Source organism: Schistocerca gregaria, chromosome 10, assembly GCF_023897955.1.
Source record: "Schistocerca gregaria isolate iqSchGreg1 chromosome 10, iqSchGreg1.2, whole genome shotgun sequence".
NCBI lineage: Eukaryota > Metazoa > Arthropoda > Insecta > Orthoptera > Acrididae > Schistocerca > Schistocerca gregaria.
The window spans coordinates 30,496,707-30,524,031 of record NC_064929.1 but is presented as its reverse complement, the minus strand read 5'-3'; positions in this window follow the sequence as shown (position 1 = coordinate 30,524,031).

Here is a 27,325-nt window from a genome sequence, read left to right as displayed (position 1 = left end):
TGATCGTTCCCTGGAAGACCAGTAGTAGTTTCCAATGCACATCTGGAGGCATTCTGTAATCTGTTGACTATCAGTGTGTTGATGAAACACTGAAATTGCATCAGGATTGAATACAACAGTCACCATGAGCACTTTCATCCATGGGAGTAATGTCTCAAACAATCTACGCTTTGATCGCCCTCTGGAAGACCAGTAGTAGTTTCCGATGGACATCTTTAAGCATTCTGTAATCAGTGGACTATCAGAGTGTTGGTGAAACCCAGAAATTGCATCGGGATTGAATACAACAGTCACCATGCGCACTTTCCTACATAGGAGTAATGTCTCAAACAGTCTACGCTTTGATCGTTCCCTGGAAGACCAGTAGTAGTTTCCGATGCACATCTGGAAGCATTCTGTAATCTGTGGACTATCAGAGTGTTGATGAAACACAGAAATTGCATCATGATTGAATACAGCAGGCACCATGCGTACATTTCTCCATGGGAGTTATGTCACAAACTGTCATCGCTTTGATCGTTCCCTGAAGACCAGTAGTAGTTTCCGATGCACATGTGGAGGCATTCTTTAATCTGCGGACCTTCAAAGTGTTGTTGAAACACAGAAATTGCATCGGGATTTAATACAACAGTCACCATGCGCACATTCCTCCATGGGAGTAATGTCTCAAACAGTCAACGCTTTCATCGTTCCCTGGAAGACCAGTTGTTGTTTCCGATGCACATGTGGTGGCATTCTGTAATCTGTGGACTATCAGAGTGTTGTTGAAACACAGAAATTGCATCAGGATTGAATACAACAGTAACCATGTGCACTTTCCTCCATGGGAGTAATATCTCAAAGAGTCTACGATTTGATCGTTCCCTGGAAGACCAGTAGCAGTTTCCGATGGACATCTTGACTCATTCTGTAATCTGTAGACCTTCAAAGTGTTCATGAAACACATAAATTGCCTCGGGATTGACTACAACAGTCACCATACGCACTTTCCTTCATGGGAGTAATGTCTCAAACAATCTACGCTTTCCCTGGAAAAACAATAGTAGTTTCCGATGCACATCTGCAGGCAATCTGTAATCTGTGGACTATCAGAGTGTTGACGAAACACAAAATTGCATAAGGTTTGAATACAACAGTCACCACGTGCACTTTCCTGCATGCGAGTAATTTCTCAAAGAGTCTACGCATTGATCGTTCCCAGGAGGACCAGTAGTAGTTTCCGATGCACATCTGTAGGCAATCTGTAATCTGTGGACTATGTGAGTGTTGATGAAACATAGATATTGCACCGGGATTGAATACAACAGTCACAATCCGCACTTTCCTTCATGGGAGTAATGTCTGTAACAGTCAACGCTTTGATCGTTCCCTGGAAGACCAGTAAAAGTTTCCGATGCACATCTGGAGGCATTCTGTAATCTGTGGACCTTCAAAGAGTTGATGAAACACAGAAATTGCTTCGGGATTGAATACAACAGTCACCATGCGAACTTGCCTCCATGGGAGTAATGTCTCGAACAGTCTACGCTTTGTTCGTTCCCTATTAGACCAGTAGTTGTTTCCGATGCACATCTGGAGGCATTCTGTAATCTGTGGACCTTCAAAGTGTTGATGAAACACAGAAAATGTATCGGGTTTGAATACAACAGTCACCATATGTACTTTCCTCCATGGGAGTAATGTCTCAAACAGTCTACGCTTTCCCTGGAGGAACAGTAGTAGTTTCCGATGCACATCTGGAGGAATTCTGTAATCTGTGGACTATCAGAGTGTTGACGAAACACCGAAATAGCATCGCGATTTAATACAACAGTCGCCATGCGCTCTTTCCTCCATGGGAGAAAGGACTCAAACAGTCTATTCTTTGATCGTTCTCAAGGAAGACCAGTAGTAGTTTCCGATGCACGTCTGGAGGCAATCTGTCATCTGTGGACTGTCAGAGTGTTGATGAAACACAGAAATTGGATCGGGATTGAATACAACACTCACCATGCACACGTTCCCCCATGGGAGTAATGTCTCAAACATTCTACGCTTTGATCGTTCCCTGTTAGACCAGTAGTAGTTTCCGATGCACATCTGGAGGCATTCTGTAATCTGTGGACTATCGGAGTGTTGATGAAACACAGACATTGCTTTGGGATTGAATACAACAGTCACCATGCGCACTCTCCTCCATGGGAGTAATGTCCCAAACAGTCTACGCTTTGATCGTTCCCTGGAAGACCAGTAGTAGTTGCCGATGCACATCTGGAGGCATTCTGTAATCTGTGGATCCTTCAAAGTGTTGATGAAACACAGAAATAGCATCGTGAATGAATACAACAGTCACCATGAGCACTTTCCTCCATGATAGTAATGTCTCAAACAGTCTATGTTTTGATCGTTCCCAGGAAGACCAGTAGTAGTTTCCGATGCACATCTGGAGGCAATCTGTAATCTGTGGTCTATCAGAATGTTGATGAAACACAGAAATTGCATCGGGATTGAATACAACAGTCACCTTTCGCACTTTCCTCCACGGGAGTAATGTCACAAACAGTCTACGTTTTGATCGTTCCCTGGAAGACCAGTAGCAGTTGCCGAAGCACATCTGGAGGCATTCTGTAACCTGTGGATCCTTCAAAGTGTTGATGAAACACATAAATTGCATCGGGATTGAATATAACAGTCACAATGACCACTTTCCTCCATGGGAGTAATTCTCAAACAGTCTACGCTTTGATCGTTCCCTGGAAGACCAGTAGTAGTTTACGATCCACATCTGGAGGCATTCTGTAATCTGTGGACTATCTGAGTGTTGATGAAACACAGAAATTGCATCTTGATTGAATACAACAGTGACCATGCGCAATTTCCTCCATGGTAGTAATGTCTCAAACAGTCTACGCTTCGATCGTTCCCTGGAAAACCAGTAGTAGTTTCCGATGCACATCTGGAGGCAATCTGTAACCTTAGGAATATCTGAGTGTTGATGAAACACAGAAATTGCATCGGGATTGAATACAACAGTCACCATGCGCACTTTCCTCCATGACAGTAATGTCTCAAACAGTCTATGCTTTGATCGTTCCCAGGAAGACCAGTAGTAGTTTCTGATGCACATCTGGAGCAATCTGTAATCTGTGGACTATCAGAGTGTTGATGAAACACAGAAATTGCATGGGGATTGAATACAACAGTCACCATTCGCAGTTTCCTCCACGGGAGTAATGTCTCAAACAGTCTACGCTTTGATCGTTCCCTGGAAGACAGTAGTAGTTTCCGATGCACATCTGGAGGCATTCTGTAATCTGTTTACCTTTAAAGTGTTGATGAATCACATAAATTGCATCGGGATTGAATACAACAGTCACCATGACCACTTTCCTCCATGGGAGTAATTCTCAAACAGTCTACGCCTTGATCGTTCCCTGGAAGACCAGTAGTAGTTTCCGATCCACATCTGGAGGCAATCTGTAATCTGTGGAATATCTGAGTGTTCATGAAACACAGAAATTGCATCGGGATTGAATACAACAGTCACCATGCGCACTTTCCCCCATGGTAGTAATGTCTCAAACATTCTACGTTTTGATCGTTCCCTGTTAGACCAGTAGTAGTTTCCGATGCATATCTGGAGGCATTCTGTAATCTGTGGACTATCAGAGTGTTGATGAAACACAGAAATTGTTTCTTGATTGAATACAACAGTCACCATGCGCTCTTTGATCCATGGGAGTAATGTCTCAAACAGTCTACGCTTTCATCGTTCCCTGGAAGACCAGTAGTAGTTTCCGATGCACATCTGGAGGCATTCTGTAAGCTGTGAACTATCAGGTTATTGATGAAACACTGACATTCCATCGGGATTGAATACAACAGTCACCATGCGCACTTTCCTCCATGGGAGTAATGTCTCAAACTGTCTACGCTTTGATCGCTCCCTGGAAGACCAGTAGTAGTTTTGATGCACATCTGGAGGCAATCTGTAACCTGTGGACTATCAGACTGTTGATGTAACACAGAAATTGCATCGGGATTGAATACAAAAGTCACCATGAGCATTTTCCTCCATGGGACTAATGTCTCAAACAGTCTACGATTTGATCGTTCCCTGGAAGACCAGTAGCAGTTTCCGATGCACATCTGGAGGCATTCTGTAATCTGTTTACTACCAGGGTGATGTTGAAGCACAGAAGTTGCTTTGGGATTCAATACAACAGTCACCATGCGCACTTTCCTCCATGGGAGTAATGTCTCAAACAGTCTACGCTTTGATCGTTCCCTGGAAGACCAGTAGTAGTTTCCGAACCACATCTGGAGGCATTCTGTAATCTGTGGACTATCAGAGTGTTGATGAAACACAGACATTGCTTTGGGATTGAGTACAACAGTCACCATGCGCACTTTCCTCCATGGGAGTAATGTCTCAAACAGTCTACGCTTTGATCGTTCCCTGGAAGACCAATAGTAGTTTCCGATGCACATCTGGAGGCATTCTGTTATCTGTGGACTAACTGAGTGTTGATGAAACACAGAAATTGCATTGGGATTGAATACAACAGTCACCATGCGCACTCTCCTCCATGGGAGTAATGTCCCAAACAGTCTACGCTTTGATCGTTCCCAGGAAGACCAGTAGTAGCTTTCGATGCACATGTGGAGGCAATCTGTAATCTGTGGACCTACAAAGTGTTGATGAAACACAGAAATTGCATCGTGATTGAATACAACAGTCACCATGCGCACTTTCCTCCATGACAGTAATGTCTCAAACAGTCTATGCTTTTATCGTTCCCAGGAAGACCAGTAGTAGCTTCCGATGCACATGTGGAGGCAATCTGTAATCTGTGGTCTATCAGAGTGTTGATGAAACACATAAATTGCATCGGGATTGAATACAACAGTCACAATGACCACTTTCCTCCATGAGAGTAATTCTCAAACAGTCTACGCCTTGATCGTTCCCTGGAAGACCAGTAGTAGTTTCCGATCCACATCTGGAGGCATTCTGTAATCTGTGGACTATCTGAGTGTTGATGAAACACAGAAATTGCATCTTGATTCAATACAACAGTCACCATGCGCAATTTCCCCCATGGTAGTAATGTCTCAAACATTCTACGCTTTGATCGTTCCCTGTTAGACCAGTAGTAGTTTGCGATGCACATCTGGAGGCATTCTGTAATCTGTGGACTATCAGTGTGTTGAGAAACACAGAAATTGCTTTGGGATTGAGTACAACAGTCACCATGCGCACTTTCCTCCATTTGAGTAATGTCTCAAACAGTTAACGCTTTGATCGTTCCCTGGAAGGCCAGTAGTAGTTTCCGATGCACATCTGGGAGCATTCTGTAATCTGTATATAACTGAGTGTTGATGAAACACAGAAATTGCATCGGCATTGAATACAACAGTCTCCACGCGCACTCTCCTCCACGGGAGAAATGTCTCAAACAGTCTATGCTTTGATCATCCCCTGAAAGACCAGTAGTAGTTTCCGATGCACATCTGGAGGCATTCTGTAGTCTGTGGACCTTTAAAGTGTTGATGAAACACAGAAATTGCATCGTGATTGAATACAACAGTCACCATGCGCAATTTTCTCCATGGGAGTAATGTCTTAAACAGTCTATGCTTTGATTGTTCATAGGAAGACCAGTAGTAGTTTCCGATGCACATCTGGAGGCAATCTGTAATCTGTGGACTATCAGAGTGTTGATGAAACACAGAAATTGCATCGGGATTGAATACAGCAGTCACCATGACCACTTTCCTCAATGGGAGTGATGTCTCAAACAGTCTACGACTTGATCGTTCCCTGGAAGACCAGTAGTAGTTTCCGATCCACATCTGGGGGCATTCTGTAATCTGTGAACTATCTGAGTGTTGATGAAACACAGAAATTGCATCGGGATTGAATACAACAGTCACCATGCGCACTTTCTCCCATAGTAGTAATGACTCATACATTCTACGCTTTGATCATTCCCTGTTAGACCAGTAGTAGTTTCCGATGCACAACTGGTGGCATTCTGTTATCTGTTGACTATTAGAGTTTTGATGGTAAACAGAAAATGTATCAGGATTGAATACAACGGTCTCCATGCGCACTTTCCTCCACGGGAGTAATGTCTCAAACAGTCTACGATTTGATCGTTCCCTGGAAGACCAGTAGTAGTTGCCGATGCACATCTGGAGGCATTCTGTAATCTGTGGATCCTTCAAAGTGTTGATGAAACACATAAATTGCATCGGGATTATATATAACAGTCACAATTACCACTTTCCTCCATGGGAGTATTTCTCAAACAGTCTACGCCTTGATCGTTCCCTGGAGGACCAGTAGTAGTTTCCGAACCACATCTGGAGGCATTCTGTAATCTGTGGACTATCTGAGTGTTGATGAAACACAGAAATTGCATGTTGATTGAATACAACAGTCAGCATGCGCAATTTCCACCATGGGAGTAATGTCTCAAACATTCTACGCTTTGATCGTTCCCTGTTAGACCAGTAGTAGTTTCCGATGCACATCTGGAGGCATTCTGTAATCTGTGGACTATCGCAGTGTTGATGAAACACAGACATTGCTTTGGGATTGAGTACAACAGTCACCATGCGCACTTTCCTCCATGGGAGTAATGTCACAAACAGTCTACGCTTTGATCGTTCCCTGGAAGACCAATAGTAGTTTCCGATGCACATCTGGAGGCATTCTGTAATCTGTGGACTAACTGAGTGTTGATGAAACACAGAAATTGCATTGGGATTGAATACAACAGCCACCATGCGCACTCTCCTCCATGGGAGTAATGTCCCAAACAGTCTACGCTTTGATCGTTCCCTGGAAGACCAGTAGTAATTTCCGATGCACATCTGGAGGCATTCTGTAATCTGTGGACCTACAAAGTGTTGATGAAACACAGAAATTGCATCGTGATTGAATACAACAGTCACCATGCGCACTTTCCTCCATGACAGTAATGTCTCAAACAGTCTATGCTTTGATCGTTCCCAGGAAGACCAGTAGTAGCTTCCGATGCACATGTGGAGGCAATCTGTAATCTGTGGTCTATCAGACTGTTGATGAAACACATAAATTGCATCGGGATTGAATACAACATTCACAATGACCACTTTCTTCCATGAGAGTAATTCTCAAACAGTCTACGCCTTGATCGTTCCCTGGAAGACCAGTAGTAGTTTCCGATCCACATCTGGAGGCATTCTGTAATCTGTGGACTATATGAGTGTTGATGAAACACAGAAATTGCATCTTGATTCAATACAACAGTCACCATGCGCAATTTCCCCCATGGTAGTAATGTCTCAAACATTCTACGCTTTGATCGTTCCCTGTTAGACCAGTACTAGTTTGCGATGCACATCTGGAGGCATTCTGTAATCTGTGGACTATCAGTGTGTTGAAGAAACACAGAAATTGCTTTGGGATTGAGTACAACAGTCACCATGCGCACTTTCCTCCATGGGAGTAATGTCTCAAACAGTCTACGCTTTGATCGTTCCCTGGAAAGGCAGTAGTAGTTGCCGATGCACATCTGTAGGCATTCTGTAATCTGTGGATCTTTCAAAGTGTTGATGAAACACAGAAATAGCATCGTGAATGAATACAACAGTCACCATGAGCACTTTCCTCCATGACAGTAATGTCTCAAACAGTCTATGATATGATCGTTCCCAGGAAGACCAGTAGTAGTTTCCGATGCACATCTGGAGGCAATCTGTAATCTGTGGTCTATCAGAGTGTTGATGAAACACAGAAATTGCATCGGGATTGAATACAACAGTCACCATTCGCACTTTCCTCCACGGGAGTAATGTCTCAAACAGTCTACGCTTTGATCGTTCCCTGGAAGACCAGTAGTAGTTGCCAAAGCACATCTGGAGGCATTCTGTAATCTGTGGATCCTTCAAAGTTTTGATGAAACACATAAATTGCATCGGGATTGAATATAACAGTCACAATGACCACTTTCCTCCATGGGAGTAATTCTCAAACAGTCTACGCTTTGATCGTTCCCTGGAAGACCAGTAGTAGTTTCCGATGCACATCTGGGAGCATTCTGTAATCTGTATATAACTGAGTGTTGATGAAACACAGAAATTGCATCTTGATTGAATACAACAGTCTCCACGCGCACTCTCCTCCATGGGAGTAATGTCTCAAACAGTTTACGCTTTGATCGTTACCTGGAAGACCAGTATTAGTTTCCGATGCACATCTGGAGACATTCTGTAATCTGTGCACTATCAGAGTGTTGTTGAAACATAGAAATTGCATCGGCATTGAATACAACAGTCTCCACGCGCACTCTCCTCCACGGGAGAAATGTCTCAAACAGTCTATGCTTTGATCATCCAATGAAAGACCAGTAGTAGTTTCCGATGCACATCTGGAGGCATTCTGTAGTCTGTGGACCTTCAAAGTGTTAATGAAACACAGAAATTGCATCGTGATTGAATACAACAGTCACCATGCGCAATTTTCTCCATGGGAGTAATGTCTTAAACAGTCTATGCTTTGATTGTTCATAGGAAGACCAGTAGTAGTTTCCGATGCACATCTGGAGGCAATCTGTAATCTGTGGACTATCAGAGTGTTGATGAAACACAGAAATTGCATCGGGATTGAATACAACAGTCACCATTCGCACTTTCCTCAACGGGAGTAATGTCTCAAACAGTCTACGCTTTGATCGTTCCCTGGAAGACCAGTAGTAGTTTCCGATGCACATCTGGAGGCATTCTGTAATCTGTGGACTAACTGAGTGTTGATGAAACACAGAAATTGCATTGAGATTGAATACAAGAGTCACCATGCGCACTCTCCTCCACGGGAGTAATGTCTCAAACAGTCTACGCTTTGATCGTTCCCTGGAAGACCAGTAGTAGTTTCCGATGCACATCTGGAGGCATTCTGTAATCTGTGGACCTTCAAAGTGTTGATGAAACACAGTAATTGCATCGGGATTGAATACAGCAGTCACCATGACCACTTTCCTCAATGGGAGTGATGTCTCAAACAGTCTACGACTTGATCGTTCCCTGGAAGACCAGTAGTAGTTTCCGATCCACATCTGGAGGCATTCTGTAATCTGTGAACTATCTGAGTGTTGATGAAACACAGAAATTGCATCGGGATTGAATACAACAGTCACCATGCGCACTTTCCTCCATGACAGTAATGTCTCAAACAGTCTATGCTTTGATCGTTCCCAGGAAGACCAGTAGTAGTTTCCGATGCACATCTGGAGGCAATCTGTAATCTGTGGACTATCAGAGTGTTGATGAAACACAGAAATTGCATGGGGATTGAATACAACAGTCACTACTCGCAGTTTCCTCCACGGGAGTAATGTCTCAAACAGTCTACGCTTTGATCGTTCCCTGGAAGACCAGTAGTAGTTTCCGATGCACATCTGGAGGCATTCTGTAATCTGTATACCTTTAAAGTGTTGATGAATCACATAAATTGCATCGGGATGAATACAACAGTCACCATGACCACCGTCCTCCATGGGAGTAATTCTCAAAGAGTCTACGGCTTGATCGTTCCCTGGAAGACCAGTAGTAGTTTCCGATCCACATCTGGAGGCAATCTGTAATCTGTGGAATATCTGAGTGTTCATGAAACACAGAAATTGCATCGGGATTGAATACAACAGTCACCATGCGCACTTTCCCCCATGGTATTAATGTCTCAAACATTCTACGTTTTGATCCTTCCCTGTTAGACCAGTAGTAGTTTCCGATGCATATCTGGAGGCATTCTGTAACTTGTGGACTATCAGAGTGTTGATGAAACACAGAAATTGTTTCTTGATTGAATTCAACAGTCACCATGCGCTCTTTCCTCCATGGGAGTAATGTCTCAAACAGTCTACGCTTTCATCGTTCCCTGGAAGACCAGTAGTAGTTTCCGATGCACATCTGGAGGCGTTCTGTAAGCTGTGGACTATCAGAGTATTGATGAAACACTGACATTCCATCGTGATTGAATACAACAGTCACCATGCGCACTTTCCTCCATGGGAGTAATGTCTCAAACAGTCTACGCTTTGATCGCTCCCTGGAAGACCAGTAGTAGTTTTCGATGCACATCTAGAGGCAATCTGTAACCTGTGGACTATCAGACTGTTGATGTAACACAGAAATTGCATCGGGATTGAAAACAAAAGTCTCCATGAGCATTTTCCTCCATGGGACTAATGTCTCAAACAGTCTACGATTTGATCGTTCCCTGGAAGACCAGTAGTAGTTTCCGATGCACATCTGGAGGCATTCTGTAATCTGTTTACTATCAGGGTGTTGTTGAAGCACAGAAGTTGCTTTGGGATTGAATACAACAGTCACCATGCGCACTTTCCTCCATGGGAGTAATGTCTCAAACAGTCTACGCTTTGATCGTTCCCTGGAAGACCAGTAGTAGTTTCCGATGCACATCTGGAGACATTCTGTAATCGGTGCACTATCAGAGTGTTGTTGAAACATAGAAATTGCATCGGGATTGAATACAACAGTCACCATGCGCACATTCCTCCATGGGAGTAATGTCTCAAACAGTCTACGCTTTGATCGTTCCCTGGAAGACCAGTAGTAGTTTCCGATGCACATCTGGGAGCATTCTGTAATCTGTATATAACTGAGTGTTGATGAAACACAGAAATTGCATCGGCATTGAATACAACAGTCTCCACGCGCACTCTCCTCTACGGGAGTAATGTCTCAAACAGTCTATGTTTGATCATCCCCTGAAAGACCAGTAGTAGTTTCCGATGCACATCTGGAGGCATTCTGTAGCCTGTGGACCATCAAAGTGTTGATGAAACACAGAAATTGCATCGTGATTGAATACAACTGTCACCATGCACAATTTTCTCCATGGGAGTAATGTCTTAAACAGTCTATGCTTTGATTGTTCATAGGAAGACCAGTAGTAGTTTCCGATGCACATCTGGAGGCAATCTGTAATCTGTGGACTATCAGAGTGTTGATGAAACACAGAAATTGCATCGGGATTGAATACAACAGTCACCATTCGCACTTTCCTCAACGGGAGTAATGTCTCAAACAGTCTACGCTTTGATCTTTCAATGGAAGACCAGTAATAGTTTCCGATGCACATCTGGAGGCATTCTGTAATCTGTGGACTATTAGAGTGTTGATGAAACACAGAAATTGCATTGAGATTGAATACAACAGTCACCATGCGCACTCTCCTCCATGGGAGTAATGTCTCAAACAGTCTACGCTTTGATCGTTCCCTGGAAGACAAGTAGTAGTTTCCGATTCACATCTGGAGGCATTCTGTAATCTGTGGACCTTCAAAGTGTTGATGAAACACAGAAATTGCATCGGGATTGAATACAGCAGTCACCATGACCACTTTCCTCCATGGGAGTGATGTCTCAAACAGTCTACGACTTGATCGTTCCCTGGAAGACCAGTAGTAGTTTCCGATCCACATCTGGAGGCATTCTGTAATCTGTGAACTATCTGAGTGTTGATGAAACACAGAAATTGCATCGGGATTGAATACAACAGTCACCATGCGCACTTTCCCCCATAGTAGTAATGACTCAAACATTCTACGCTTTGATCATTCCCTGTTAGACCAGTAGTAGTTTCCGATGCACATCTGGAGGCATTCTGTAATCTGTGGGCTATCAGAGTGTTGATGAAACACAGAAATTGCTTCGTGATTGAATACAACAATCACCATTCACAATTTCCCCCATGGTAGTAATGTCTCAAACATTCTACGCTTTGATCGTTCCCTGTTAGACCAGTAGTTGTTTCCTATGCACATCTGGAGGCATTCTGTAATCTGTGGACTGTCAGAGTGTTGATGAAACACAGAAATTGCATCGGAATTGAATACAACAGTCTCCATGCGCTCTTTCCTCCGTGGGAGTAATGTCACAAACAGTCTACGCTTTCATCGTTCCATGGAAGACCAGTAGTAGTTTACGATGCACATGTGGAGGTATTCTGTAAGCTGTGGACTATCAGAGTATTGATGAAACACAGACATTCCATCGGGATTGAATACAACAGTCACCATGCGCACTTTCCTCCATGGAAGTAATGTCTCAAACAGTCTACGCTTTGATCGTTCCCTGGAAGGCCAGTAGTAGTTGCCGATGCACATCTGTAGGCATTCTGTAATCTGTCGATCCTTCAAAGTGTTGATGAAACACAGAAATAGCATCGTGAAAGAATACAACAGTCACCATGAGCACTTTCCTCCATGACAGTAATGTCTCAAACAGTCTATGTTTTGATCGTTCCCAGGAAGACCAGTAGTAGTTTCCGATGCACATCTGGAGGCAATCTGTAATCTGTGGTCTATCAGAGTGTTGATGAAACAAAGAAATTGCATCGGGATTGAATACAACAGTCACCATTCGCACTTTTCTCCACGGGAGTAATGTCTCAAACAGTCTACGCTTTGATCGTTCCCTGGAAGACCAGTAGTAGTTGCCGAAGCACATCTGGAGACATTCTGTAATCTGTGGATCCTTCAAAGTGTTGATGAAACACATAAATTGCATCGGGATTGAATATAACAGTCACAATGACCACTTTCCTCCATGGGAGTAATTCTCAAACAGTCTACGCTTTGATCGTTCCCTGGAAGACCAGTAGTAGTTTCCGATCCACATCTGGAGGCATTCTGTAATCTGTGGACTATCTGAGTGTTGATGAAACACAGAAATTGCATCTTGATTGAATACAACAGTCACCATGCGCAATTTCCCCCATGGTAGTAATGTCTCAAACAGTCTGCGCTTCGATCGTTCCCTGGAAAACCAGTAGTAGTTTCCGATGCACATCTGGAGGCAATCTGTAATCTGTGAAATATCTGAGTGTTCATGAAACACAGAAATTGCATCGGGATTGAATGCAACAGTCACCATGCCCACTTTCCTCCATGACAGTAATGTCTCAAACAGTCTATGCTTTGATCGTTCCCAGGAAGACCAGTAGTAGTTTCCGATCCACATCTGGAGGCAATCTGTAATCTGTGGAATATCTGAGTGTTCATGAAACACAGAAATTGCATGGGGATTGAATACAACAGTCACCATTCGCAGTTTCCTCCACGGGAGTAATGTCTCAAACAGTCTACGCTTTGATCGTTCCCTGGAAGACCAGTAGTAGTTTCCGATGCACATCTGGAGGCATTCTGTAATCTGTTTACCTTTAAAGTGTTGATGAATCACATAAATTGCATCGGGATTGAATACAACAGTCACCATGACCACCGTCCTCCATGGGAGTAATTCTCAAACAGTCTACGCCTTGATCGTTCCCTGGAAGACCAGTAGTAGTTTCCGATCCACATCTGGAGGCAATCTGTAATCTGTGGAATATCTGAGTGTTCATGAAACACAGAAATTGCTTCGGGATTGAATACAACATTCACCATGCGCACTTTCCCCCATGGTATTAATGTCTCAAACATTCTACGTTTTGTTCGTTCCCTGTTAGACCAGTAGTAGTTTCCGATGCATATCTGGAGGCATTCTGTCACCTGTGGACTATCAGAGTGTTGATGAAACACAGAAATTGTTTCTTGATTGAATACAACAGTCACCATGCGCTCTATCCTTCATGGGAGTAATGTCTCAAACAGTCTACGCTTTCATCGTTCCCTGGAAGACCAGTAGTAGTTTCCGATGCACATCTGGAGGCATTCTGTAAGCTGTGGACTATCAGAGTATTGATGAAACACTGACATTCCATCGGGATTGAATACAACAGTCACCATGCGCACTTTCCTCCATGGGAGTAATGTCCCAAACAGTCTACGCTTTGATCGCTCCCTGGAAGACCAGTAGTAGTTTTCGATGCACATCTAGAGGCAATCTGTAACCTGTGGACTATCAGACTGTTGATGTAACACAGAAACTGCATCGGGATTGAATACAAAAGTCTCCATGAGCATTTTCCTCCATGGGACTAATGTCTCAAACAGTCTACGATTTGATCGTTCCCTGGAAGACCAGTAGTAGTTTCCGATGCACATCTGTAGGCATTCTGTAATCTGTCGATCCTTCAAAGTGTTGATGAAACACAGAAATAGCATCGTGAAAGAATACAACAGTCACCATGAGCACTTTCCTCCATGACAGTAATGTCTCAAACAGTCTATGTTTTGATCGTTCCCAGGAAGACCAGTAGTAGTTTCCGATGCACATCTGGAGGCAATCTGTAATCTGTGGTCTATCAGAGTGTTGATGAAACAAAGAAATTGCATCGGGATTGAATACAACAGTCACCATTCGCACTTTTCTCCACGGGAGTAATGTCTCAAACAGTCTACGCTTTGATCGTTCCCTGGAAGACCAGTAGTAGTTGCCGAAGCACATCTGGAGACATTCTGTAATCTGTGGATCCTTCAAAGTGTTGATGAAACACATAAATTGCATCGGGATTGAATATAACAGTCACAATGACCACTTTCCTCCATGGGAGTAATTCTCAAACAGTCTACGCTTTGATCGTTCCCTGGAAGACCAGTAGTAGTTTCCGATCCACATCTGGAGGCATTCTGTAATCTGTGGACTATCTGAGTGTTGATGAAACACAGAAATTGCATCTTGATTGAATACAACAGTCACCATGCGCAATTTCCCCCATGGTAGTAATGTCTCAAACAGTCTGCGCTTCGATCGTTCCCTGGAAAACCAGTAGTAGTTTCCGATGCACATCTGGAGGCAATCTGTAATCTGTGAAATATCTGAGTGTTCATGAAACACAGAAATTGCATCGGGATTGAATGCAACAGTCACCATGCCCACTTTCCTCCATGACAGTAATGTCTCAAACAGTCTATGCTTTGATCGTTCCCAGGAAGACCAGTAGTAGTTTCCGATCCACATCTGGAGGCAATCTGTAATCTGTGGAATATCTGAGTGTTCATGAAACACAGAAATTGCATGGGGATTGAATACAACAGTCACCATTCGCAGTTTCCTCCACGGGAGTAATGTCTCAAACAGTCTACGCTTTGATCGTTCCCTGGAAGACCAGTAGTAGTTTCCGATGCACATCTGGAGGCATTCTGTAATCTGTTTACCTTTAAAGTGTTGATGAATCACATAAATTGCATCGGGATTGAATACAACAGTCACCATGACCACCGTCCTCCATGGGAGTAATTCTCAAACAGTCTACGCCTTGATCGTTCCCTGGAAGACCAGTAGTAGTTTCCGATCCACATCTGGAGGCAATCTGTAATCTGTGGAATATCTGAGTGTTCATGAAACACAGAAATTGCTTCGGGATTGAATACAACATTCACCATGCGCACTTTCCCACATGGTATTAATGTCTCAAACATTCTACGTTTTGTTCGTTCCCTGTTAGACCAGTAGTAGTTTCCGATGCATATCTGGAGGCATTCTGTCACCTGTGGACTATCAGAGTGTTGATGAAACACAGAAATTGTTTCTTGATTGAATACAACAGTCACCATGCGCTCTATCCTTCATGGGAGTAATGTCTCAAACAGTCTACGCTTTCATCGTTCCCTGGAAGACCAGTAGTAGTTTCCGATGCACATCTGGAGGCATTCTGTAAGCTGTGGACTATCAGAGTATTGATGAAACACTGACATTCCATCGGGATTGAATACAACAGTCACCATGCGCACTTTCCTCCATGGGAGTAATGTCTCAAACAGTCTACGCTTTGATCGCTCCCTGGAAGACCAGTAGTAGTTTTCGATGCACATCTAGAGGCAATCTGTAACCTGTGGACTATCAGACTGTTGATGTAACACAGAAACTGCATCGGGATTGAATACAAAAGTCTCCATGAGCATTTTCCTCCATGGGACTAATGTCTCAAACAGTCTACGATTTGATCGTTCCCTGGAAGACCAGTAGTAGTTTCCGATGCACATCTGGAGGCATTCTGTAATCTGTTTACTATCAGGGTGTTGTTGAAGCACAGAAGTTGCTTTGCGATTGAATACAACAGTCACAATGCGCACTTTCCTCCATGGGAGTAATGTCTCAAACAGTCTACGCTTTGATCGTTCCCTGGAAGACCAGTAGTAGTTTCCGATGCACATCTGGGAGCATTCTGTAATCTGTATATAACTGAGTGTTGATGAAACACAGAAATTGCATCGGCATTGAATACAACAGTCTCCACGCGCACTCTCCTCTACGGGAGTAATGTCTCAAACAGTCTATGCTTTGATCATCCCCTGAAAGACCAGTAGTAGTTTCCGATGCACATCTGGAGGCATTCTGTAGTCTGTGGACCTTCAAAGTGTTGATGAAACACAGAAATTGCATCGGGATTGAATACAACAGTCACCATTCGCACTTTCCTCAACGGGAGTAATGTCTCAAACAGTCTACGCTTTGATCTTTCAATGGAAGACCAGTAGTAGTTTCCGATGCACATCTGGAGGCATTCTGTAATCTGTGGACTAACTGAGTGTTGATGAAACACAGAAATTGCATTAAGATTGAATACAACAGTCACCATGCGCAATCTCCTCCACGGGAGTAATGTCTCAAACAGTCTACGCTTTGATCGTTCCCTGGAAGACCAGTAGTAGTTTCCGATTCACATCTGGAGGCATTCTGTAATCAGTGGACCTTCAAAGTTTTGATGAAACACAGAAATTGCATCGGGATTGAATACAGCAGTCACCATGACCACTTTCCTCCATGGGAGTGATGTCTCAAACAGTCTACGACTTGATCGTTCCCTGGAAGACCAGTAGTAGTTTCCGATCCACATCTGGAGGCATTCTGTAATCTGTGAACTATCTGAGTGTTGATGAAACACAGAAATTGCATCGGGATTGAATACAACAATCACCATTCACAATTTCCCCCATGGTAGTAATGTCTCAAACATTCTACGTTTTGATGGTTCCCTGTGAGACCAGTAGTTGTTTCCGATGCACATCTGGAGGCATTCTGTAATCTGTGGACAGTCAGAGTGTTGATGAAACACAGAAATTGCATCGGCATTGAATACAACAGCCACCATGCGCACTCTCCTCCATGGGAGTAATGTCCCAAACAGTCTACGCTTTGATCGTTCCCTGGAAGACCAGTAGTAATTTCCGATGCACATCTGGAGGCATTCTGTAATCTGTGGACCTACAAAGTGTTGATGAAACACAGAAATTGCATCGTGATTGAATACAACAGTCACCATGCGCACTTTCCTCCATGACAGTAATGTCTCAAACAGTCTATGCTTTGATCGTTCCCAGGAAGACCAGTAGTAGCTTCCGATGCACATGTGGAGGCAATCTGTAATCTGTGGTCTATCAGACTGTTGATGAAACACATAAATTGCATCGGGATTGAATACAACATTCACAATGACCACTTTCCTCCATGAGAGTAATTCTCAAACAGTCTACGCCTTGATCGTTCCCTGGAAGACCAGTAGTAGTTTCCGATCCACATCTGGAGGCATTCTGTAATCTGTGGACTATCTGAGTGTTGATGAAACACAGAAATTGCATCTTGATTCAATACAACAGTCACCATGCGCAATTTCCCCCATGGTAGTAATGTCTCAAACATTCTACGCTTTGATCGTTCCCTGTTAGACCAGTACTAGTTTGCGATGCACATCTGGAGGCATTCTGTAATCTGTGGACTATCAGTGTGTTGAAGAAACACAGAAATTGCTTTGGGATTGAGTACAACAGTCACCATGCGCACTTTCCTCCATGGGAGTAATGTCTCAAACAGTCTACGCTTTGATCGTTCCCTGGAAAGGCAGTAGTAGTTGCCGATGCACATCTGTAGGCATTCTGTAATCTGTGGATCTTTCAAAGTGTTGATGAAACACAGAAATAGCATCGTGAATGAATACAACAGTCACCATGAGCACTTTCCTCCATGACAGTAATGTCTCAAACAGTCTATGATATGATCGTTCCCAGGAAGACCAGTAGTAGTTTCCGATGCACATCTGGAGGCAATCTGTAATCTGTGGTCTATCAGAGTGTTGATGAAACACAGAAATTGCATCGGGATTGAATACAACAGTCACCATTCGCACTTTCCTCCACGGGAGTAATGTCTCAAACAGTCTACGCTTTGATCGTTCCCTGGAAGACCAGTAGTAGTTGCCAAAGCACATCTGGAGGCATTCTGTAATCTGTGGATCCTTCAAAGTTTTGATGAAACACATAAATTGCATCGGGATTGAATATAACAGTCACAATGACCACTTTCCTCCATGGGAGTAATTCTCAAACAGTCTACGCTTTGATCGTTCCCTGGAAGACCAGTAGTAGTTTCCGATGCACATCTGGGAGCATTCTGTAATCTGTATATAACTGAGTGTTGATGAAACACAGAAATTGCATCTTGATTGAATACAACAGTCTCCACGCGCACTCTCCTCCATGGGAGTAATGTCTCAAACAGTTTACGCTTTGATCGTTACCTGGAAGACCAGTATTAGTTTCCGATGCACATCTGGAGACATTCTGTAATCTGTGCACTATCAGAGTGTTGTTGAAACATAGAAATTGCATCGGCATTGAATACAACAGTCTCCACGCGCACTCTCCTCCACGGGAGAAATGTCTCAAACAGTCTATGCTTTGATCATCCAATGAAAGACCAGTAGTAGTTTCCGATGCACATCTGGAGGCATTCTGTAGTCTGTGGACCTTCAAAGTGTTAATGAAACACAGAAATTGCATCGTGATTGAATACAACAGTCACCATGCGCAATTTTCTCCATGGGAGTAATGTCTTAAACAGTCTATGCTTTGATTGTTCATAGGAAGACCAGTAGTAGTTTCCGATGCACATCTGGAGGCAATCTGTAATCTGTGGACTATCAGAGTGTTGATGAAACACAGAAATTGCATCGGGATTGAATACAACAGTCACCATTCGCACTTTCCTCAACGGGAGTAATGTCTCAAACAGTCTACGCTTTGATCGTTCCCTGGAAGACCAGTAGTAGTTTCCGATGCACATCTGGAGGCATTCTGTAATCTGTGGACTAACTGAGTGTTGATGAAACACAGAAATTGCATTGAGATTGAATACAAGAGTCACCATGCGCACTCTCCTCCACGGGAGTAATGTCTCAAACAGTCTACGCTTTGATCGTTCCCTGGAAGACCAGTAGTAGTTTCCGATGCACATCTGGAGGCATTCTATAATCTGTGGACCTTCAAAGTGTTGATGAAACACAGTAATTGCATCGGGATTGAATACAGCAGTCACCATGACCACTTTCCTCAATGGGAGTGATGTCTCAAACAGTCTACGACTTGATCGTTCCCTGGAAGACCAGTAGTAGTTTCCGATGCACATCTGGAGGCAATCTGTAATCTGTGGACTATCAGAGTGTTGATGAAACACAGAAATTGCATGGGGATTGAATACAACAGTCACCACTCGCAGTTTCCTCCACGGGAGTAATGTCTCAAACAGTCTACGCTTTGATCGTTCCCTGGAAGACCAGTAGTAGTTTCCGATGCACATCTGGAGGCATTCTGTAATCTGTATACCTTTAAAGTGTTGATGAATCACATAAATTGCATCGGGATGAATACAACAGTCACCATGACCACCGTCCTCCATGGGAGTAATTCTCAAAGAGTCTACGGCTTGATCGTTCCCTGGAAGACCAGTAGTAGTTTCCGATCCACATCTGGAGGCAATCTGTAATCTGTGGAATATCTGAGTGTTCATGAAACACAGAAATTGCATCGGGATTGAATACAACAGTCACCATGCGCACTTTCCCCCATGGTATTAATGTCTCAAACATTCTACGTTTTGATCCTTCCCTGTTAGACCAGTAGTAGTTTCCGATGCATATCTGGAGGCATTCTGTAACTTGTGGACTATCAGAGTGTTGATGAAACACAGAAATTGTTTCTTGATTGAATTCAACAGTCACCATGCGCTCTTTCCTCCATGGGAGTAATGTCTCAAACAGTCTACGCTTTCATCGTTCCCTGGAAGACCAGTAGTAGTTTCCGATGCACATCTGGAGGCATTCTGTAAGCTGTGGACTATCAGAGTATTGATGAAACACTGACATTCCATCGTGATTGAATACAACAGTCACCATGCGCACTTTCCTCCATGGGAGTAATGTCTCAAACAGTCTACGCTTTGATCGCTCCCTGGAAGACCAGTAGTAGTTTTCGATGCACATCTAGAGGCAATCTGTAACCTGTGGACTATCAGACTGTTGATGTAACACAGAAATTGCATCGGGATTGAAAACAAAAGTCTCCATGAGCATTTTCCTCCATGGGACTAATGTCTCAAACAGTCTACGATTTGATCGTTCCCTGGAAGACCAGTAGTAGTTACCGATGCACATCTGGAGGCATTCTGTAATCTGTTTACTATCAGGGTGTTGTTGAAGCACAGAAGTTGCTTTGGGATTGAATACAACAGTCACCATGCGCACTTTCCTCCATGGGAGTAATGTCTCAAACAGTCTACGCTTTGATCGTTCCCTGGAAGACCAGTAGTAGTTTCCGATGCACATCTGGAGACATTCTGTAATCGGTGCACTATCAGAGTGTTGTTGAAACATAGAAATTGCATCGGGATTGAATACAACAGTCACCATGCGCACATTCCTCCATGGGAGTAATGTCTCAAACAGTCTACGCTTTGATCGTTCCCTGGAAGACCAGTAGTAGTTTCCGATGCACATCTGGGAGCATTCTGTAATCTGTATATAACTGAGTGTTGATGAAACACAGAAATTGCATCGGCATTGAATACAACAGTCTCCACGCGCACTCTCCTCTACGGGAGTAATGTCTCAAACAGTCTATGTTTGATCATCCCCTGAAAGACCAGTAGCAGTTTCCGATGCACATCTGGAGGCATTCTGTAGCCTGTGGACCATCAAAGTGTTGATGAAACACAGAAATTGCATCGTGATTGAATACAACTGTCACCATGCACAATTTTCTCCATGGGAGTAATGTCTTAAACAGTCTATGCTTTGATTGTTCATAGGAAGACCAGTAGTAGTTTCCGATGCACATCTGGAGGCAATCTGTAATCTGTGGACTATCAGAGTGTTGATGAAACACAGAAATTGCATCGGGATTGAATACAACAGTCACCATTCGCACTTTCCTCAACGGGAGTAATGTCTCAAACAGTCTACGCTTTGATCTTTCAATGGAAGACCAGTAATAGTTTCCGATGCACATCTGGAGGCATTCTGTAATCTGTGGACTATTAGAGTGTTGATGAAACACAGAAATTGCATTGAGATTGAATACAACAGTCACCATGCGCACTCTCCTCCATGGGAGTAATGTCTCAAACAGTCTACGCTTTGATCGTTCCCTGGAAGACAAGTAGTAGTTTCCGATTCACATCTGGAGGCATTCTGTAATCTGTGGACCTTCAAAGTGTTGATGAAACACAGAAATTGCATCGGGATTGAATACAGCAGTCACCATGACCACTTTCCTCCATGGGAGTGATGTCTCAAACAGTCTACGACTTGATCGTTCCCTGGAAGACCAGTAGTAGTTTCCGATCCACATCTGGAGGCATTCTGTAATCTGTGAACTATCTGAGTGTTGATGAAACACAGAAATTGCATCGGGATTGAATACAACAGTCACCATGCGCACTTTCCCCCATAGTAGTAATGACTCAAACATTCTACGCTTTGATCATTCCCTGTTAGACCAGTAGTAGTTTCCGATGCACATCTGGAGGCATTCTGTAATCTGTGGGCTATCAGAGTGTTGATGAAACACAGAAATTGCTTCGTGATTGAATACAACAATCACCATTCACAATTTCCCCCATGGTAGTAATGTCTCAAACATTCTACGCTTTGATCGTTCCCTGTTAGACCAGTAGTTGTTTCCTATGCACATCTGGAGGCATTCTGTAATCTGTGGACTGTCAGAGTGTTGATGAAACACAGAAATTGCATCGGAATTGAATACAACAGTCTCCATGCGCTCTTTCCTCCGTGGGAGTAATGTCACAAACAGTCTACGCTTTCATCGTTCCATGGAAGACCAGTAGTAGTTTACGATGCACATGTGGAGGTATTCTGTAAGCTGTGGACTATCAGAGTATTGATGAAACACAGACATTCCATCGGGATTGAATACAACAGTCACCATGCGCACTTTCCTCCATGGAAGTAATGTCTCAAACAGTCTACGCTTTGATCGTTCCCTGGAAGGCCAGTAGTAGTTGCCGATGCACATCTGTAGGCATTCTGTAATCTGTCGATCCTTCAAAGTGTTGATGAAACACAGAAATAGCATCGTGAAAGAATACAACAGTCACCATGAGCACTTTCCTCCATGACAGTAATGTCTCAAACAGTCTATGTTTTGATCGTTCCCAGGAAGACCAGTAGTAGTTTCCGATGCACATCTGGAGGCAATCTGTAATCTGTGGTCTATCAGAGTGTTGATGAAACAAAGAAATTGCATCGGGATTGAATACAACAGTCACCATTCGCACTTTTCTCCACGGGAGTAATGTCTCAAACAGTCTACGCTTTGATCGTTCCCTGGAAGACCAGTAGTAGTTGCCGAAGCACATCTGGAGACATTCTGTAATCTGTGGATCCTTCAAAGTGTTGATGAAACACATAAATTGCATCGGGATTGAATATAACAGTCACAATGACCACTTTCCTCCATGGGAGTAATTCTCAAACAGTCTACGCTTTGATCGTTCCCTGGAAGACCAGTAGTAGTTTCCGATCCACATCTGGAGGCATTCTGTAATCTGTGGACTATCTGAGTGTTGATGAAACACAGAAATTGCATCTTGATTGAATACAACAGTCACCATGCGCAATTTCCCCCATGGTAGTAATGTCTCAAACAGTCTGCGCTTCGATCGTTCCCTGGAAAACCAGTAGTAGTTTCCGATGCACATCTGGAGGCAATCTGTAATCTGTGAAATATCTGAGTGTTCATGAAACACAGAAATTGCATCGGGATTGAATGCAACAGTCACCATGCCCACTTTCCTCCATGACAGTAATGTCTCAAACAGTCTATGCTTTGATCGTTCCCAGGAAGACCAGTAGTAGTTTCCGATCCACATCTGGAGGCAATCTGTAATCTGTGGAATATCTGAGTGTTCATGAAACACAGAAATTGCATGGGGATTGAATACAACAGTCACCATTCGCAGTTTCCTCCACGGGAGTAATGTCTCAAACAGTCTACGCTTTGATCGTTCCCTGGAAGACCAGTAGTAGTTTCCGATGCACATCTGGAGGCATTCTGTAATCTGTTTACCTTTAAAGTGTTGATGAATCACATAAATTGCATCGGGATTGAATACAACAGTCACCATGACCACCGTCCTCCATGGGAGTAATTCTCAAACAGTCTACGCCTTGATCGTTCCCTGGAAGACCAGTAGTAGTTTCCGATCCACATCTGGAGGCAATCTGTAATCTGTGGAATATCTGAGTGTTCATGAAACACAGAAATTGCTTCGGGATTGAATACAACATTCACCATGCGCACTTTCCCCCATGGTATTAATGTCTCAAACATTCTACGTTTTGTTCGTTCCCTGTTAGACCAGTAGTAGTTTCCGATGCATATCTGGAGGCATTCTGTCACCTGTGGACTATCAGAGTGTTGATGAAACACAGAAATTGTTTCTTGATTGAATACAACAGTCACCATGCGCTCTATCCTTCATGGGAGTAATGTCTCAAACAGTCTACGCTTTCATCGTTCCCTGGAAGACCAGTAGTAGTTTCCGATGCACATCTGGAGGCATTCTGTAAGCTGTGGACTATCAGAGTATTGATGAAACACTGACATTCCATCGGGATTGAATACAACAGTCACCATGCGCACTTTCCTCCATGGGAGTAATGTCTCAAACAGTCTACGCTTTGATCGCTCCCTGGAAGACCAGTAGTAGTTTTCGATGCACATCTAGAGGCAATCTGTAACCTGTGGACTATCAGACTGTTGATGTAACACAGAAACTGCATCGGGATTGAATACAAAAGTCTCCATGAGCATTTTCCTCCATGGGACTAATGTCTCAAACAGTCTACGATTTGATCGTTCCCTGGAAGACCAGTAGTAGTTTCCGATGCACATCTGGAGGCATTCTGTAATCTGTTTACTATCAGGGTGTTGTTGAAGCACAGAAGTTGCTTTGCGATTGAATACAACAGTCACAATGCGCACTTTCCTCCATGGGAGTAATGTCTCAAACAGTCTACGCTTTGATCGTTCCCTGGAAGACCAGTAGTAGTTTCCGATGCACATCTGGGAGCATTCTGTAATCTGTATATAACTGAGTGTTGATGAAACACAGAAATTGCATCGGCATTGAATACAACAGTCTCCACGCGCACTCTCCTCTACGGGAGTAATGTCTCAAACAGTCTATGCTTTGATCATCCCCTGAAAGACCAGTAGTAGTTTCCGATGCACATCTGGAGGCATTCTGTAGTCTGTGGACCTTCAAAGTGTTGATGAAACACAGAAATTGCATCGGGATTGAATACAACAGTCACCATTCGCACTTTCCTCAACGGGAGTAATGTCTCAAACAGTCTACGCTTTGATCTTTCAATGGAAGACCAGTAGTAGTTTCCGATGCACATCTGGAGGCATTCTGTAATCTGTGGACTAACTGAGTGTTGATGAAACACAGAAATTGCATTAAGATTGAATACAACAGTCACCATGCGCAATCTCCTCCACGGGAGTAATGTCTCAAACAGTCTACGCTTTGATCGTTCCCTGGAAGACCAGTAGTAGTTTCCGATTCACATCTGGAGGCATTCTGTAATCAGTGGACCTTCAAAGTTTTGATGAAACACAGAAATTGCATCGGGATTGAATACAGCAGTCACCATGACCACTTTCCTCCATGGGAGTGATGTCTCAAACAGTCTACGACTTGATCGTTCCCTGGAAGACCAGTAGTAGTTTCCGATCCACATCTGGAGGCATTCTGTAATCTGTGAACTATCTGAGTGTTGATGAAACACAGAAATTGCATCGGGATTGAATACAACAATCACCATTCACAATTTCCCCCATGGTAGTAATGTCTCAAACATTCTACGTTTTGATGGTTCCCTGTGAGACCAGTAGTTGTTTCCGATGCACATCTGGAGGCATTCTGTAATCTGTGGACAGTCAGAGTGTTGATGAAACACAGAAATTGCATCGGCATTGAATACAACAGTCTCCATGCGCTCTTTCCTCCGTGGGAGTAATGTCTCAAACAGTCTACGCTTTCATCGTTCCCTGGAAGACAAGTAGTAGTTTCCGATGCACATCTGGAGGCATTCTGTAAGCTGTGGACTATCAGAGTATTGATGAAACACAGACATTCCTTCGGGATTGAATACAACAGTCACCATGCGCACTTTCCTCCATGGAAGTAATGTTTCAAACAGTCGACGCTTTGATCGCTCCCTGGAAGACCAGTAGTAGTATCCGATGCACATCTGGAGGCATTCTGTAACCTGTGGACTATCAGAGTGTTGATGAAACACAGAAATTGCATCTTGATTGAATACAACAGTCACCATGCGCAATTTCCCCCATGGTAGTAATGTCTCAAACATTCTACGCTTTGATCGTTCCCTGTTAGACCAGTAGTAGTTTGCGATGCACATCTGGAGGAATTCTGTAATCTGTGGACTATCAGAGTGTTGATGATCACAGAAATTGCATCTTGATTGAATACAACAGTCACCATTCGCAATTTCCCCCATGGTAGTAATGTCTCAAACATTCTACGCTTTGATCGTTCCCTGTTAGACCAGTAGTTGTTTCCGATGCACATCTGGAGGCATTCTGTAATCTGTGGACTGTCAGAGTGTTGATGAAACACAGAAATTGCATCGGGATTGAATACAAAAGTCACCATGAGCATTTTCCTCCATGGGAGTAATGTCTCAAACAGTCTACGATTTGATCGTTCAATGGAAGACCAGTAGTAGTTTACGATGCACATCTGGAGGCATTCTGTAATCTGTTTACTATCAGGGTGTTGTTGAAACACAGACGTTGCTTTGGGATTGAATACAACAGTCACCGTGCGCACTTTCCTCCATGGGAGTAATGTCTCAAACAGTTTACGCTTTGATCGTTGCCCGGAAGACCAGTGGTAGTTTCCGATGCACATCTGGAGACATTCTGTAATCTGTGTACTATCAGAGTGTTGTTGAAACATAGAAATTGCATCGCGATTGAATACAACAGTCACCATGTGCACTTTCCTCCATGGGAGTAATGACTCAAACAGTCTACGCTTTGATCGTTCCTTGGAAGACCAGTAGTAGTTTCCGATTCACGTCTGGGAGCATTATGTAATCTGTATACAACTGAGTGTTGATGAAAAACATAAATTGCATCGGGATTGAATACAACAGTCACCATGACCACTCTCCTCCATGGGAGTAATGTCTCAAACAGTCTACGCCTTGATCTTTCCCTGGAAGACCAGTAGTAGTTTCCGATGCACATCTGGAGGCATTCTGTAATTTGTGGGCTATCAGAGTGTTGATGAAACACAGAAATTGCTTCGTGATTGAATACAACAATCACCATGCGCTCTTTCCTCCGTGGGAGTAAAGTCTCAAACAGTCAACGCTTTCATCGTTCCCTGGAAGACCAGTAGTAGTTTCCGATGCACATCTGGAGGCATTCTGTAAGTTGTGGACTATCAGAGTATTGATGAAACACAGACATTCCATCGGGATTGAATACAACAGTCACCATGCGCACTTTCCTCCATGGAGGTAATGTCTGAAACAGTCGACGCTTTGATCGCTCCCTGGAAGACCAGTAGTAGTTTCCGATGCTCATCTGGAGACATTCTGTAATCTGTGTACTATCAGAGTGTTGTTGAAACATAGAAATTGCATCGCGATTGAATACAACAGTCACCATGTGCACTTTCCTCCATGGGAGTAATGTCTCAAAAAGTCTACGATTTGATCGTTCCCTGGAGGACCAGTAGTAGTTTCCAATGCACATCTGGAGGATTCTGTAATCTGTTTACTATCAGAGTGTTGTTGAAACACAAAGTTGCTTTGGGATTGAATACAACAGACACCATGCGCACTTTCCTCCATGGGAGTAATGTCTCAAACAGTCTACGCTTTGATCGTTCCCTGGAAGACCAGTTGTAGTTTCCGATGCACATCTGGGAGCATTCCGTAATCTGTATACTAACTGAGTGTTGTTGAAACACAGAAATTGCATCGGCATTGAATACAACAGTCTCCATGCGCACTCTCCTCCACGGGAGTAATGTCTCAAACAGTCTATGCTTTA